General features: G+C 38.8%; 2 non-coding genes across 2 annotated transcripts; one reads left to right on the forward strand and one right to left on the reverse strand.

The window, feature by feature from the left end:
- Positions 1-5,417: 5,417 nt before the first annotated feature.
- Positions 5,418-5,525, forward strand: LOC112732008 (small nucleolar RNA R71). Its single transcript, XR_003167751.1, has one exon. It is a non-coding gene; the product is annotated as a small nucleolar RNA R71 (small nucleolar RNA).
- Positions 5,526-10,836: 5,311 nt separating this feature from the next.
- Positions 10,837-10,944, reverse strand: LOC112731077 (small nucleolar RNA R71). Its single transcript, XR_003166870.1, has one exon. It is a non-coding gene; the product is annotated as a small nucleolar RNA R71 (small nucleolar RNA).
- Positions 10,945-14,857: the final 3,913 nt, after the last annotated feature.

Consider the following 14,857-nt stretch of genomic DNA (forward strand, 5'->3'; position numbering starts at 1 on the left):
CTAACCAGCAAGTGTACTGGGTCGTCCAAGTAATAAACCTTACGTGAGTAAGGGTCGATCCCACAGAGATTGTTGGCTTGAAGCAAGCTATGGTCACCTTGTAAATCTCAGTCAGGCGGATTTAAACATGATACTTTATTAGATTAAAATAAACAATAAAAGGGATAGAGATACTTATGTAGATTCATTGGCAGGGATTTCAGATAAGCGAATGGAGATGCTTTTCATTCCTTTGAACCTCTGCTTTCCTGCTATCTTCATCCAATCAGTCTTACTCCTTTCCATGGCTGGCTGTATGCAAGGGCATCACCGTTGTCAGTGGCTACATCCCCTCCTCTCAGTGAATCATATGCTCACGCACCCTGTCACGGCACGGCTATTCATCTGTCGGTTCTCGATCATGCTGGAATAGGATTCACCCTCCTTTTGCGTCTGTCACTAACGCCCAACACTCGCGAGTTTGAAGCTCGTCACAGTCATTCAATCATTGAATCCTACTCAGAATACCACAGACAAGGTTTAGACCTTCCGGATTCTCTTGAATGCCGCCATCATTCTAGCTTACGCCACGAAGATTCTGGTTAGGAGATCTAAGAGATACTCATTCTAGCTTATTTCATGTAGAACGGAAGTGTTTGTCAGGCACGCGTTCATAGGGGAGAAGGATGATGAGCGTCACACATAATCATCACCTTCATCACGTTCTTGGGTGCGAATGGATATCTTAGAAGCGAAATAAGAAGAATTGAATAGAAAATAGTAGTACTTTGCATTAATCTTTGAGGAACAGCAGAGCTCCACACCTTAATCTATGGAGTGTAGAAACTCTACCGTTAAAAATACATAAGTGAAGGTCCAGGCATGGCCGAGATGGCCAGCCCTCTAAAACGTGATCAAAGGATCATAAGGTAATCCAAAGATGCCTAATACAATAGTAAGAGGTCCTATTTATAATAAACTAGTCACTAGGGTTTACATGAGTAAGTAATTGATGCATAAATCCACTTCCGGGGCCCACTTGGTGTGTGTTTGGGCTGAGCTTAAGTGTAGCACGTGCAGAGGCCATTTGTGGAGTTGAACGCCAGCTTTTGTGCCATTTCTGGCGTTCAACTCTGGTTTTGGATCCTTTTCTGGCGCTGGACGCCAGATTTGGGCAGAGAGCTGGCGTTGAATGCCAGTTTACGTCGTTTATTCTTAGCTAAAGTATGAACTATTATATATTGCTGGAAAGCCCTGGATGTCTACTTTCTAACGCAATTGGAAGCGCGCCATTTCGAGTTCTGTAGCTCCAGAAAATCCATTTTGAGTGCAGGGAGGTCAGAATCCAACAACATCAGCAGTCCTTTTTCAACCTCTGAATCTGATTTTTGCTCAAGTCCCTCAATTTCAGCCAGAAAATACCTGAAATCATAGAAAAACACACAAACTCATAGTAAAGTCTAGAAATGTGAATTTAACATAAAATCTATTAAAAACATCCCTAAAAGTAACTAGATTCTACTAAAAACATACTAAAAACAATGCCAAAAAGCGTATAAATTATCCGCTCATCACAACACCAAACTTAAATTGTTGCTTGTCCCCAAGCAACTGAAAATCAAAATAGGATAAAAAGAATAGAACATACTATAAATTCCAAACTATCAATGAAACATAGCTTCAATCATATGAGCGGGACTTATAGCTTTTTGCCTCTTGAATAGTTTTGGCATCTCACTTTATCCATTGAGGTTCAGAATGATTGGCATCTATAGGAACTCAGAGTTCAGATAGTGTTATTGATTCTCCTAGTTCAGTATGATGATTCTTGAACACAGCTATTTTATGAGTCTTGGCCGTGGCCCTAAGCACTTTGTTTTCCAGTATTACCACCGGATACATAAATGCCACAGACACATAATCGGGTGAACCTTTTCAGATTGTGACTCAGCTTTGCTAAAGTCCCCAATTAGAGGTGTCCAGGGTTCTTAAGCACACTCTTCTTTTGCTTTGGACCTTGACTTTAACCGCTCAGTCTCAAGTTTTCACTTGACACCTTCACGCCACAAGCACATGGTTAGGGACAGCTTGGTTTAGCCGCTTAGACCAGGATTTTATTCCTTTAGGTCCTCCTATCCACTGATGCTCAAAGCCTTGGGATCCTTTTTATTTGCCCTTGCCTTTTGGTTTTAAGGGTTATTGGCTTTTTGCTCTTGCCTCTTGGTTTTAAGAGCTTTGGCTTTTTCTGCTTGCTTTTTTTTCTTTTTCTTCTAAATTTTTTTTTTCGCCTATTTTTTTTTTCTGCAAGCTTTGTTCTTTGCTGCTTTTTCTTGCTTCAAGAATCATTTTTATGATTTTTCAGATTATCGAATAACATGTCTCCTAGTCATCATTCTTTCAAGAGCCAACATATTTAACATTCTTAAACAACAACTTCAAAAGACATATGCACTGTTCAAGCATACATTCAGAAAACAAGAAGCATTGTCACCACATCAATATAATTAAGCTAAGTTCAAGGATAAATTCGAAACTCATGTACTTCTTGTTCTTTTGAATTAAAACATTTTTCATTTAAGAGAGGTGATGGATTCATAGGACATTCATAACTTTAAGACAAAGTTACTAACTACTAATGATCATGTAATGAAGACACAAACATAGATAAGCACATAATATAGAAAACGAAAAACAGAGAAAGTAAGAACAAGGAATGAGTCCACCTTAGTGATGTCCTTGAGCTCTTCTATGTCTCTTCCTTGTCTTTGTTGCTCCTCCTTCATTGCTTTTAGATCTTCTCTGATTTCATGAAGGATGATGGAGTGCTCTTGATATTCCACCCTTAGTTACTTCCAATAATTGTGTGGAAGAAAATGTATCCCCTGAGGTATCTCAGGGATCTCTTGATTTGCAGTCAAATGTTCTACCACTGAGCTATAGACCCTTGATGGAAGCTTTTGTCTTCCCTTTCCTCTTTCTAGAGGCTTCTCTGGCCTTAGGTGCCATCAATGGTTATGGAAAAAAAACAAAAAAGCTATGCTTTTTACCACACCAAACTTAGAATGTTGCTCGCCCTCGAGCAAAAGAAGAAAGAATGAAGAAGATATGGAGGAGATGGATGGGAGTGTGTATTCGGCCATATGGGTGGGATTGGGTGGGAAAGAGATGTTGAATTTTGAAGGAAAGTGGGTGTTTGGATGTGAGTGGTAAAGGGTTAATTAGGGAAGAGTGTTTATTGGGAATAGAGGATGATTGAGAAGAGAGAAGAGAGTGAGTGGAGGTAGGTGGGGATCCTGTGAGGTCCACAGATCTTGAGGTGTCAAGGCATTTACATCCCTGCACCAAGTTAGGCATGCAAAATGCCCTTGCACACAACTCTGGGCGTTCAGCGCCAGGTTGGTGCCCATTTTGGGCGTTCAACGCCCATTTGCTGCCATTTCTGGCGTTGAACGCCAGAACCATGCTTGTTCTGGGCGTTCAGCGCCAGGATGCTCCCATTATGGGCGTTCAGCACCAGAACTATGCTCTGTTATGGCGTTTGAACGCCAGACAGATGCTCCTCCAGGGTGTGATTTTTCTTCTGCTGTTTTTGATTCCGTTTTTGAATTTTTTGTTTATTTTGTGACTCCACATGATCATGAACCTAAGAAAGCATGAAAAACAATAAAAATAAGAATTAGATAAACATTGGGTTGCCTCCCAACAAGCGCTTCTTTAATGTCAATAGCTTGACAGTGGGCTCTCATGGAGCCTCACAGATGTGCAGAGCATTGTTGAAACTCTCCAACACCAAACTTAGAGTTTGGATATGGGAGTTCAACACCAAACTTAGAGTTTGGTTGTGGCCTCCCAACACCAAACTTAGAGTTTGACTGTGGGGGCTCTGGTTGACTCTGCTTGGAGAGAAGCTTTTTCTGCTTCCTCCCCATGGTTGCAGAGGGAGATCCTTGAGTTTTAAACACAAGGGAGTTCTCATTCCATTGAAGGAATATTTCACCTCTGTCAACATCAATCACAGCTCTTGTTGTGGCCAGGAAAGGTCTTCCTAGGATGATGGATTCATCCTCTTCCTTTCCAGTATCTAGGACTATGAAATCAGCAGGGATGTAAAGGCCTTCAACCTTTACTAACACGTCCTCTACTTGTCCATAAGCCTGTTTTCTAGAGCTGTCTGCCATCTCTAATGAGATTTTAGCAGCTTGCACCCCATAGATTCCCAGTTTCTCTATTACAGAGAGGGGCATGAGGTTTATTCCTGAACCAAGGTCACACAGAGCCTTAAAGATCATGGTGCCTATGGTACAAGGTATTATGAACTTTCCAGGATCCTGTCTCTTCTGAGGCAATGTCAGTTGATCCAGATCACTTAGTTCATTGATGAACAAGGGAGGTTCAACTTCCCAAGTATCAATGCCAAATAATTTGGCATTCAGCTTCATGATTGCACCAAGAAACTTGGCAGTTTGCTCTTTAGTAACATCCTTATTCTCTTCAGAAGAGGAATACTCATCAGAGCTCATGAAGGGCATAAGGAGGTTTAATGGAATCTCTATGGTCTCTAGATGAGCCTCAGAGTCCTTTGGTTCCTCAGAGGGAAGCTCCTTATTGATCACTGGACGTCCCAGGAGGTCTTCCTCCTTGGAATTCACGTCCTCTCCTTCCCTTACAGGTTCGGCCATGGCGCTTATGTCAATGGCCTTGCACTCTCCTTTTGGATTCTCTTCTGTATTGCTTGGGAGAGTACTAGGAGGGATTTCAGTGATCCTTTTACTCAGCTGGCCCACTTGTGCTTCCAAATTTCTAATGGAAGACCTGGTTTCATTCATGAAACTTACAGTGGCCTTAGACAGATCAGAGACTAAGTTTGCTAAATTAGAAGCATTTTGTTCAGAGTTCTCTGTCTGTTGCTGAGTGGATGATGGAAAAGGCTTGCTATTGCTAAACCTGTTTCTTCCACCATTATTAAAGCCTTGTTGAGGCTTTTGATCCTTCCATGAGAAATTTGGATGATTTCTCCATGATGAGTTATAGGTGTTTCCATAAGGTTCACCTAAGTAATTTACCTCTGCTATTGCAGGGTTCTCAGGATCATAAGCTTCTTCTGCATAAGAAGCCTCTTGAGTACTGTTGGATGCAACTTGCATTCCATTCAGACTCTGAGAGATCATATTGACTTGCTGAATCAATATTTTATTCTGAGCCAATATGGCATTCAGAGTATCAGCTTCAAGAACTCCCTTCTTCATAGGCGTCCCATTACTCACAGGATTCCCCTCAGAAGTGTACATGAACTGGTTATTAGCAACCATGTCAATGAGTTCTTGAGCTTCTGCAGGCGTTTTCTTTAGGTGAATGGATCCACCTGCAGAGGTATCCAGTGACATCTTTGATAGCTCAGATAAACCATCATAGAATATATCCAAGATGGTTCATTCTGAAAGCATGTCAGAAGGACACTTTTTGGTCAACTGTTTGTATCTTTCCCAAGCTTCATAGAGGGATTCACCTTCTTTCTGTTTGAAATTTTGAACATCCACTCTAAGCTTGCTCAGCTTTTGAGGAGGAAAGTACTTGGCTAAGAAAGCCGTGACCAGCTTATCCCAAGAGTTCAGGCTGTCTTTGGGTTGAGAATCCAACCATAATCTAGCTCTGTCTCTTACAGCAAAAGGGAAAAGCATGAGCCTGTAGACTTCAGGATCTACTCCATTAGTCTTAACAGTATCACATATCTGCAAGAATTCAGTTAAGAACTGAAAGGGATCTTCAGATGGAAGTCCATGAAACTTGCAGTTCTGCTGCATCAGAGAAACTAATTGAGGTTTCAGCTCAAAGTTGTTTTCTCCAATGGCAGGAATGGAGATACTTCTTCCATGTAAATTGGAATTAGGTGCAGTGAAGTCACCAAGCATCTTCCTTATATTATTATTATTTTCGGCTGCCATCTCCTTTTCCTGTTCGAAAATTTCTGAAAGGTTATCTCTGGATTGTTGTATTTTAGCTTCTCTTAAATTTTTTCTTCAGAGTCCTTTCAGGTTCTGGATCTGCTTTAACAAGAATGTTCTTGTCCTTGCTCCTGCTCATATGACAAAGAAGATGGCACAGAAAAAATAGTAATAATAATATGGATCCTTTATACCACAGTATAGGGATCCTTGTGTTAGTAGAAGAAAAGAAGGGAAGAAAATCTGAACTCAGAGAGAGAGGGGTTTCGGATTTTTGGAGAGTTGAAGGAAAGATGTTAGTATATCAATAAACAAATAGAAGAAGATGAGAGGGGGAAGTGAATTTTCGAAAACAATTTTTGAAAAAGAGTTAGTGATTTTTGAAAATAGTTTTTGAAAAAGTTTAGTATTTTTTTCGAAATTTTTTTTTTAAAATAAAAAATAAAAATAATTAGTTAATAAAAAAGAAATTTTTGAAAAAGAGGGAAGATATTTTCGAAAATTAGAGAGAGAGAGTTAGTTAGGTAGTTTTGAAAAAGTTAAGAAACAAACAAAAAGTTAGTTAGTTAGTTGAAACAAATTTGAAAAGATAAGAAGTTGGGAAGTTAGAGAAGATATTTTGAAATCAAATTTTGAAAAAGATAAGATAAGAAGATATTTTTTTTTTGAAAAGATATGATAGAAATTAGTTTTTGAAAAAGATTTGATTTTTAAAATCACAATTAATGACTTGATTCATAAGAAATCACAAGATATGATTCTAGAACTTAAAGTTTGAATCTTTCTTAACAAGTAAGTAACAAACATCAAATTTTTGCATCAAAACATTAATTGATTATGTTATTTTCGAAAATTATGATATAAAATAAGAAAAAGATTTTTGAAAATTAATTTTTTTGAATTTTCGAAAATAACTAAGAAATTTGAAAAAGATTTGATTTTTGAAAAAGATTTTGAAAAAGATAAGATTTTCAAATTGAAAATTTGATTTGACTCATGAGAAACAACTTGATTTTAAAAATTTTTGAAAAAGTCAACTCAAATTTTCGAATTTGATGAGAGAAAAAGGGAAAGATATTTTTTTTTATTTTTTGAATTTTTATGAAAACATGAAAAATATGCAATGCATGAAATTTTTAGATCAAAACAATGAATGCATGCAAGAATGCTATGAATGTCAAGATGAACACCAAGAACACTTTGAATGTCATGATGAACATCAAGAACATATTTTTGAAAAATTTTTAATGCAAAGAAAACATGCAAGACACCAAACTTAGAATTCTTTAATGCTTAGACACTAAGAATTCAAGAATGCATATGATAAACATGAAAAGACACAAAACAAAAATTCATCAAGATCAAACAAGAAGACTTACCAAGAACAACTTGAAGATCATGAAGAACACTATGAATGCATGATATTTTCGAAAAAATGCAAGATGCATATGCAAGTGACACCAAACTTATGATATGACTCAAGACTCAAACAAGAAACAGAAAATATTTTTGATTTTTATGATTTTATGATTTTTTTGTATTTTTATTTTAATTTTTTTCGAAAATATTTGGGAAAAAGGAAGTAATGAATTCATAGTCCTCAATCAAAATCCTGGGAATTGGACATGGCTTAATAGCCAGCAAATCTAAACCATGTTACATGAAACATTAGAATTCATTCTTAAAAATATTGAAGAAAAAAGGTATTTTTGAAAACATTTTTTTTTTAAATTTTTTTCGAAAACAAAGGAGAAAATTTTGAAAGATTTTTGAAAAAATTTTGAAAAGAAAACAAAAAGAAAATTACCTAATCTGAGCAACAAGATGAACCGTCAGTTGTCCAAACTCGAACAATCCCCGGCAACGGCGCCAAAAACTTGGTGGACGAAATTGTGAACCATTCTCTTTGTATTTGTGTGAAATTTAATAATTGGCTCTATTTGAATTCACAACTCCGTTCAACTAACCAGCAAGTGTACTGGGTCGTCCAAGTAATAAACCTTACGTGAGTAAGGGTCGATCCCACAGAGATTGTTGGCTTGAAGCAAGCTATGGTCACCTTGTAAATCTCAGTCAGGCGGATTTAAACATGATACTTTATTAGATTAAAATAAACAATAAAAGGGATAGAGATACTTATGTAGATTCATTGGCAGGGATTTCAGATAAGCGAATGGAGATGCTTTTCATTCCTTTGAACCTCTGCTTTCCTGCTATCTTCATCCAATCAGTCTTACTCCTTTCCATGGCTGGCTGTATGCAAGGGCATCACCGTTGTCAGTGGCTACATCCCCTCCTCTCAGTGAATCATATGCTCACGCACCCTGTCACGGCACGGCTATTCATCTGTCGGTTCTCGATCATGCTGGAATAGGATTCACCCTCCTTTTGCGTCTGTCACTAACGCCCAACACTCGCGAGTTTGAAGCTCGTCACAGTCATTCAATCATTGAATCCTACTCAGAATACCACAGACAAGGTTTAGACCTTCCGGATTCTCTTGAATGCCGCCATCATTCTAGCTTACGCCACGAAGATTCTGGTTAGGAGATCTAAGAGATACTCATTCTAGCTTATTTCATGTAGAACGGAAGTGTTTGTCAGGCACGCGTTCATAGGGGAGAAGGATGATGAGCGTCACACATAATCATCACCTTCATCACGTTCTTGGGTGCGAATGGATATCTTAGAAGCGAAATAAGAAGAATTGAATAGAAAATAGTAGTACTTTGCATTAATCTTTAAGGAACAGCAGAGCTCCACACCTTAATCTATGGAGTGTAGAAACTCTACCGTTAAAAATACATAAGTGAAGGTCCAGGCATGGCCGAGATGGCCAGCCCTCTAAAACGTGATCAAAGGATCATAAGGTAATCCAAAGATGCCTAATACAATAGTAAGAGGTCCTATTTATAATAAACTAGTCACTAGGGTTTACATGAGTAAGTAATTGATGCATAAATCCACTTTCGGGGCCCACTTGGTGTGTGTTTGGGCTGAGTTTAAGTGTAGCACATGCAGAGGCCATTTGTGGAGTTGAACGCCAGCTTTTGTGCCATTTCTGGCGTTCAACTCTGGTTTTGGATCCTTTTCTGGCGCTGGACGCCAGATTTGGGCAGAGAGCTGGCGTTGAACGCCAGTTTACGTCGTCTATTCTTAGCCAAAGTATGGACTATTATATATTGATGGAAAGCCCTGGATGTCTACTTTCTAACGCAATTGGAAGCGCGCCATTTCGAGTTCTGTAGCTCCAGAAAATCCATTTTGAGTGCAGGGAGGTCAGAATCCAACAGCATCAGCAGTCCTTTTTCAACCTCTGAATCTGATTTTTGCTCAAGTCCCTCAATTTCAGCCAGAAAATACCTGAAATCACAGAAAAACACACAAACTCATAGTAAAGTCCAGAAATGTGAATTTAACATAAAATCTATTAAAAACATCCCTAAAAGTAACTAGATTCTACTAAAAACATACTAAAAACAATGCCAAAAAGCGTATAAATTATCCGCTCATCAGCGTTCAAAATGCCCAGTGAAGAAGGAAAACTGGCGTTTAAACGCCAGCCAGGGTACCTGGCTAGGCGTTTAACGTCCAAAAAGGTAGAGATTTGGGCGTTAAACGCCAGAATGGTGCCCATTCTGGGCGTTTAACGCCAGAAGGACACTAGAGGGAAGATTTTGTTTTTAATTCACATTTTTTTCAAGTTTTCATAATTTTTCAAAATCAAATCTTTTTCAAATCATATCTTTTCAATCATATCTCTTTCAAAATCAATTTCTTTCCATTTTATATTTATTTTTACTATTTTCAAAAATCCTTGCTTCAATTCAAGATTTACTTCAAAATTTTCTAGTTGTTACTTGCCTATTAAGAAAGGATCAAAAGTTTTAATTCTAGAATCATATCTTCTAATTTCTTGTTAGTCAAGTAATCAACTTTAATTTTAAAAATTTTTCTTTTTCTAAATTGATTTTCAATCATATCTTTTCAAACATATCTTTTCAATCACATCTTTTTTAAAATTAATTTTTTCAATCATATCTTTTTCTAATTTTAAAATCTTTTTCAAAAATCACTTTATTTCTTTCCCAATCTTAGTTTTCGAAAATCTCAATCAAATTTTCAAATTTCTTTTTAATTATTTCAAAATTTTTTTAAATTTTTTTTGAAAATTCTTCCCCTCTTTTCACATCCTTCTATTTAAGGGACTAAGACTCCTCCTCAAGGTACAATTCGAACGCCCTCCTTCTATATATGTTCGAATTCTCCTCCATCTACCTCCTCTTTCTATTCTTCTTTTCCTCTGACACCTCAAGGAATCTCTATACTGTGACATAGAGGATTCTATACTTTCTTGTTCTCTTCTCTTTCATATGAGCAGGAGCAAAAATAAAAGCATTCTTGTTGAAGCTGATCCTGAACCTGAAAGGACCTTGAAGAGAAAGCTAAGAGAAACCAAAACACACTTTTCTCTAGAGGGCCTAACAGAGCTCTTCAAAGAAGAAGAAACCATGGCAGCAGAAAACAACAACAATGCCAACAATGCAAGGAAGGTGCTTGGTGACTTTACTGCACCTACTCCTGATTTCTATGGGAGAAGCATCTCTATCCCTGCCATTGGAGCAAACAACTTTGAGCTTAAGCCTCAATTAGTTTCTCTAATGCAACAGAATTGCAAGTTTCATGGACTTCCATTGGAAGATCTTCATCAGTTCTTAGCTGAGTTCTTGCAAATCTGTGACACTGTAAAGACCAATGGGGTTGACCCTGAAGTCTACAGACTTATGCTTTTCCTTTTGCTGTAAGAGACAGAGCTAGAACAAGGTTGGATTCACAACCTACAGAAAGCCTGAACTCTTGGGAAAAGCTAGTCAATGCCTTCTTGGCAAAGTTCTTTCCACTTCAAAAACTGAGCAAACTTAGAGTGGAAGTCCAAACCTTCAGACAGAAGGAAGGAGAATCCCTCTATGAAGCTTGGGAGAGATACAAGCAATTGATCAGAAGGTGCCCTTCTGACATGCTTTCAGAATAGAGCATCATAGGAATCTTCTATGATGGTCTGTCTGAACTATCCAAGATGTCATTGGATAGCTCTGCTGGAGGATCTCTTCATCTGAAGAAGACGCCTGCAGAAGCTCAAGTACTCATTGAAATGGTTGCAAATAACCAATTCATGTACACCTCTAAAAGGAATCCTGTGAATAATGGGTCAACTCAGAAGAAAGGAGTTCTTGAGATTGATACTCTAAATGCCATATTAGCTCAGAATAAAATATTGACCCAACAAGTCAATATGATTTCTCAGAGCCTGTCTGAAATGCAAGTAACAACAGGCAGTACTAAGGAAGCTTCCTCTGAAGAAGAAGCTTATGATCCTGAGAACCCAGCAATGGAAGAGGTGAATTACATGGGAGAATCCTATGGAAACACCTATAATCCTTCATGGAAAAATCATCCAAATCTCTCATGGAAGGATCAACAGAGACCTCAACAAGGTTTCAACAACAATAATGGTGGAAGAAATAGGTTTAGCAATGGCAAGCCTTTTCCATCATCTTCTCAGCAACAGACAGAGAATTCTAAGCAGAGCCCCTCTGACTTAACAACCATTGTCTCTGATCTAATCAAAACCACTCAAAGTTTCATGACTGAAACAAGGTCCTCCACTAGAAATTTAGAGGCACAATTGGGTCAGCTGAGTAAGAAAATTACTGAACTCCCTCCTAACACTCTCCCAAGCAATACAGAAGAGAATCCAAAAAGAGAGTGCAAGGCCATAACCACATCTCGCATGGCCGAACTTGGAGAGGAGGAAGAGGCAGTGATTTCCACTGAGGAAGACCTCAATGGATGCCCACTAACCTCCATGGAGTTCCCTAATGAGGAACCATGAAAATTTGAGGCTCATTCTGAGACCATAGAGATTCCATTGAATTTACTTCTGCCTTTCATAAGCTCTGATGAGTATTCTTCCTCTGAAGAGGATGAAGATGTTACTAAAGAAAAAGTTGCTAAGTACCTTAGAGCAATCATGAAGCTAAATGCCAAGTTATTTGGTAATGAGACTTGGGAGAATGAACCTCCATTGCTCATCAAAGAACTGGATGACTTGACTAGGCAGAGATTACCTCAAAAGAGACAGGACCCTGGAAAGTTCTCAATTATCTTGGAATTATCTTTTGTTCATTTTTGGACGTGTAGTTCTTAGATCATGGAGGCTGGCCTCACGGCCATGCCTAGACCTTGTTCTTATGTATTTTCAACGGTGGAGTTTCTACACACCATAGATTAAGGTGTGGAGCTCTGCTGTTCCTCAGGAATTATTGCAATTACTACTGTTTTTCTATTCAATTCACGCCTACTTCTTCTCTAAGATATCACTTGTTCTTCAACTTGATGAATGTGATGATCCGTGACACTCATCATCATTCTCACCTATGAACGTGTGCCTGACAACCACCTCCGTTCTACCTTCGATCGAGTGTGTATCTCTTGGGTTTCTAATCTAAGATTGGAACCTTCGTGGTATAGGCTAGAATTAATGGCAGCCATTCCTGAGATCCGGAAAGTCTAACCCTTGTCTGTAGTATTCCGAGTAGGATCTGGAAAGGGATGACTGTGACGAGCTTCAAACTCGTGATTGTGGGGCGTGTGACAGACGCAAAAGGATCAATGGATCCTATTCCGACATGATCGAGAACTGACAGCTGATTAGCCGATGTTGTGACAGAGCATCAGGACCATTTTCATTGAGAGGACTTAGTGCAGGGATGAGATATCCATGACACCTCAGGATCTGTGGACCCCACAGGATTCCCACCTACCCCACCACTCTCTTTCTTCTTTACCCATTCACCAATCACCTCAATACCTCTTCCCTAAAAACCCCTCACCTATCAAATCCCACCATTCTCTTCACCACTCACATCCATCCTTCATAAAACCCCACCTACCTCACCATTCAAATTCAAACCACTTTCCCTTCCAAACCCACCCTCTATAGCCGAACCATACACACCCCTCTCACCCCTATATGAACCCATCTTCACTCCTTCATTTTCACACAACCTAAACACCACTTCTCCCCCTTGGCCGAATCACAAAGCCCACTCCATCTCCTCTATTTCTTCTTCTTCTACTCTACTCTTTCTTCTTTTGCTCGAGGATGAGCAACCTTCTAAGTTTGGTGTGGTAAAAGCTAAAGCTTTTTGTTTTTCCATAACCATTTATGGCACCAAAGGCCGGAGAAACCTCTAGAAAGAGGAAAGGGAAGGCAAAAGCTTCCACCTCCGAGTCATGGGAGATGGAGAGATTTCTCTCAAGGGTGTATCAAGACCACTTCTATGAAGTTGTGGCCAAGAAGAAAGTGATCCTCGAGGTCCCTTTCTAACTCAAAAAGAATGAGTATCCGGAGATCCGACATGAGATCCGAAGAAGAGGTTGGGAAGTTCTCACCAACCCCATTCAACAAGTCGGAATCTTAATGGTTCAAGAGTTCTATGCCAATCCATGGATCACCAACAACCATGATCAAAGTGTGAACCCGGACCCCAAGAATTGGCTTACAATGGTCCGAGGGAAATACTTGGATTTTATTCTGGAAAATTTAAGGTTGGCATTCAACTTGCCTAAGATGCAAGGAGATGCACACCCCTACACTAGAAGGGTCAACTTTGATCAAAGGTTGGACCAAGTCCTCATGGACATATGTGAAGAGGGCGCTCAATGGAAGAGAGATTCAAGAGGGAAGCCGGTTCAACTAAGAAGGCATGACCTCAAGCCTGTGGCTAGGGGATGGTTGGAGTTCATCCAACGCTCAATCATTCCCAGTAGCAACCGGTCCGAAGCTACTATAGACTGGACTATCAGGATACATAGCATCATGATTGGAGAGGAAGTGGAAGTTCATGAGGTTATATCCCAAGAACTCTACAAGGTGGCGGACAAGTCCTCTCCTTTGGCAAGGTTAGCCTTCCCTCATCTCATTTGTCACCTTTGCAATTCGGTTGGAATTGACATAGAGGGAGACATTCTCATTGATGAGGACAAACCCATCACTAAGAAAAGGATGGAGAAAACAAGAGAACCTCATCAAGAGAATGAGGAAATTCCTCATCATGAAATCCCTGAGATGCCTCAAGGGATGCATCTTCCTCCACAAAACTATTAGGAGCAAATCAACACCTCCCTAGGAAAATTAAGTTCCAACATGGGAAAACTAAGGGTGGAGCACCAAGAGCATTCCATCCTCCTCCATGAAATTAGAGAAGATGAAAGAACCATGAGAGAGGAGCAACAAAGGCAAGGAAGAGACATTGAGGAGCTCAAGCACTCCATAAGATCTTCAAGAGGAAGAACAAGCCGCCATCACTAAGGTGGACCCGTTCTTTAACTTCCTTATTCTTTATTTTCCTGTTTTTCAAAAATTATGCTTTATGTTTATCTATGTTTGTGTCTTTATTACATGATCATTAGTGTCTATGTCTTAAAGCTATGAAAATGAATCCATCACCTTTCTTAAATGAAAAATGTTTTTAATTGAAAAAGAAAAAGAAGTGCATGAATTTCAAATTTTAAAACAGTTTAATTATTTTGATATGGCGGCAATACTATTGTCTTTCTGAATGAATGCTTGAACAGTGCATATTTTTTAATTTTATTGTTTATGAATGTTAAAATTGTTGGCTCTTGAAAGAATGAAAGGAAAAGGAGAAATGTTATCTGATGATCTGAAAAATCATAAAATTGATTCTTGAAGCAAGAAAAAGCAGTGCATAGAAAGCTTGCAAAACAAAAAAAAAAAGAGGCGAAAAAAGAAAAAAAAGAGAGAGAAAAGAAAAAAAGAAAGAAGAAAGAAGCAAGCAGAAAAAGCCAATACCCCTTTAAACCAAAAGGCAAAGGTGATAAAAAGGATCCAAGGCTTTGAGAATCAGTGG

This window comes from Arachis hypogaea, chromosome 12 (genome assembly GCF_003086295.3).
Source record: "Arachis hypogaea cultivar Tifrunner chromosome 12, arahy.Tifrunner.gnm2.J5K5, whole genome shotgun sequence".
NCBI classification, from domain to species: Eukaryota; Viridiplantae; Streptophyta; class Magnoliopsida; order Fabales; family Fabaceae; genus Arachis; species Arachis hypogaea.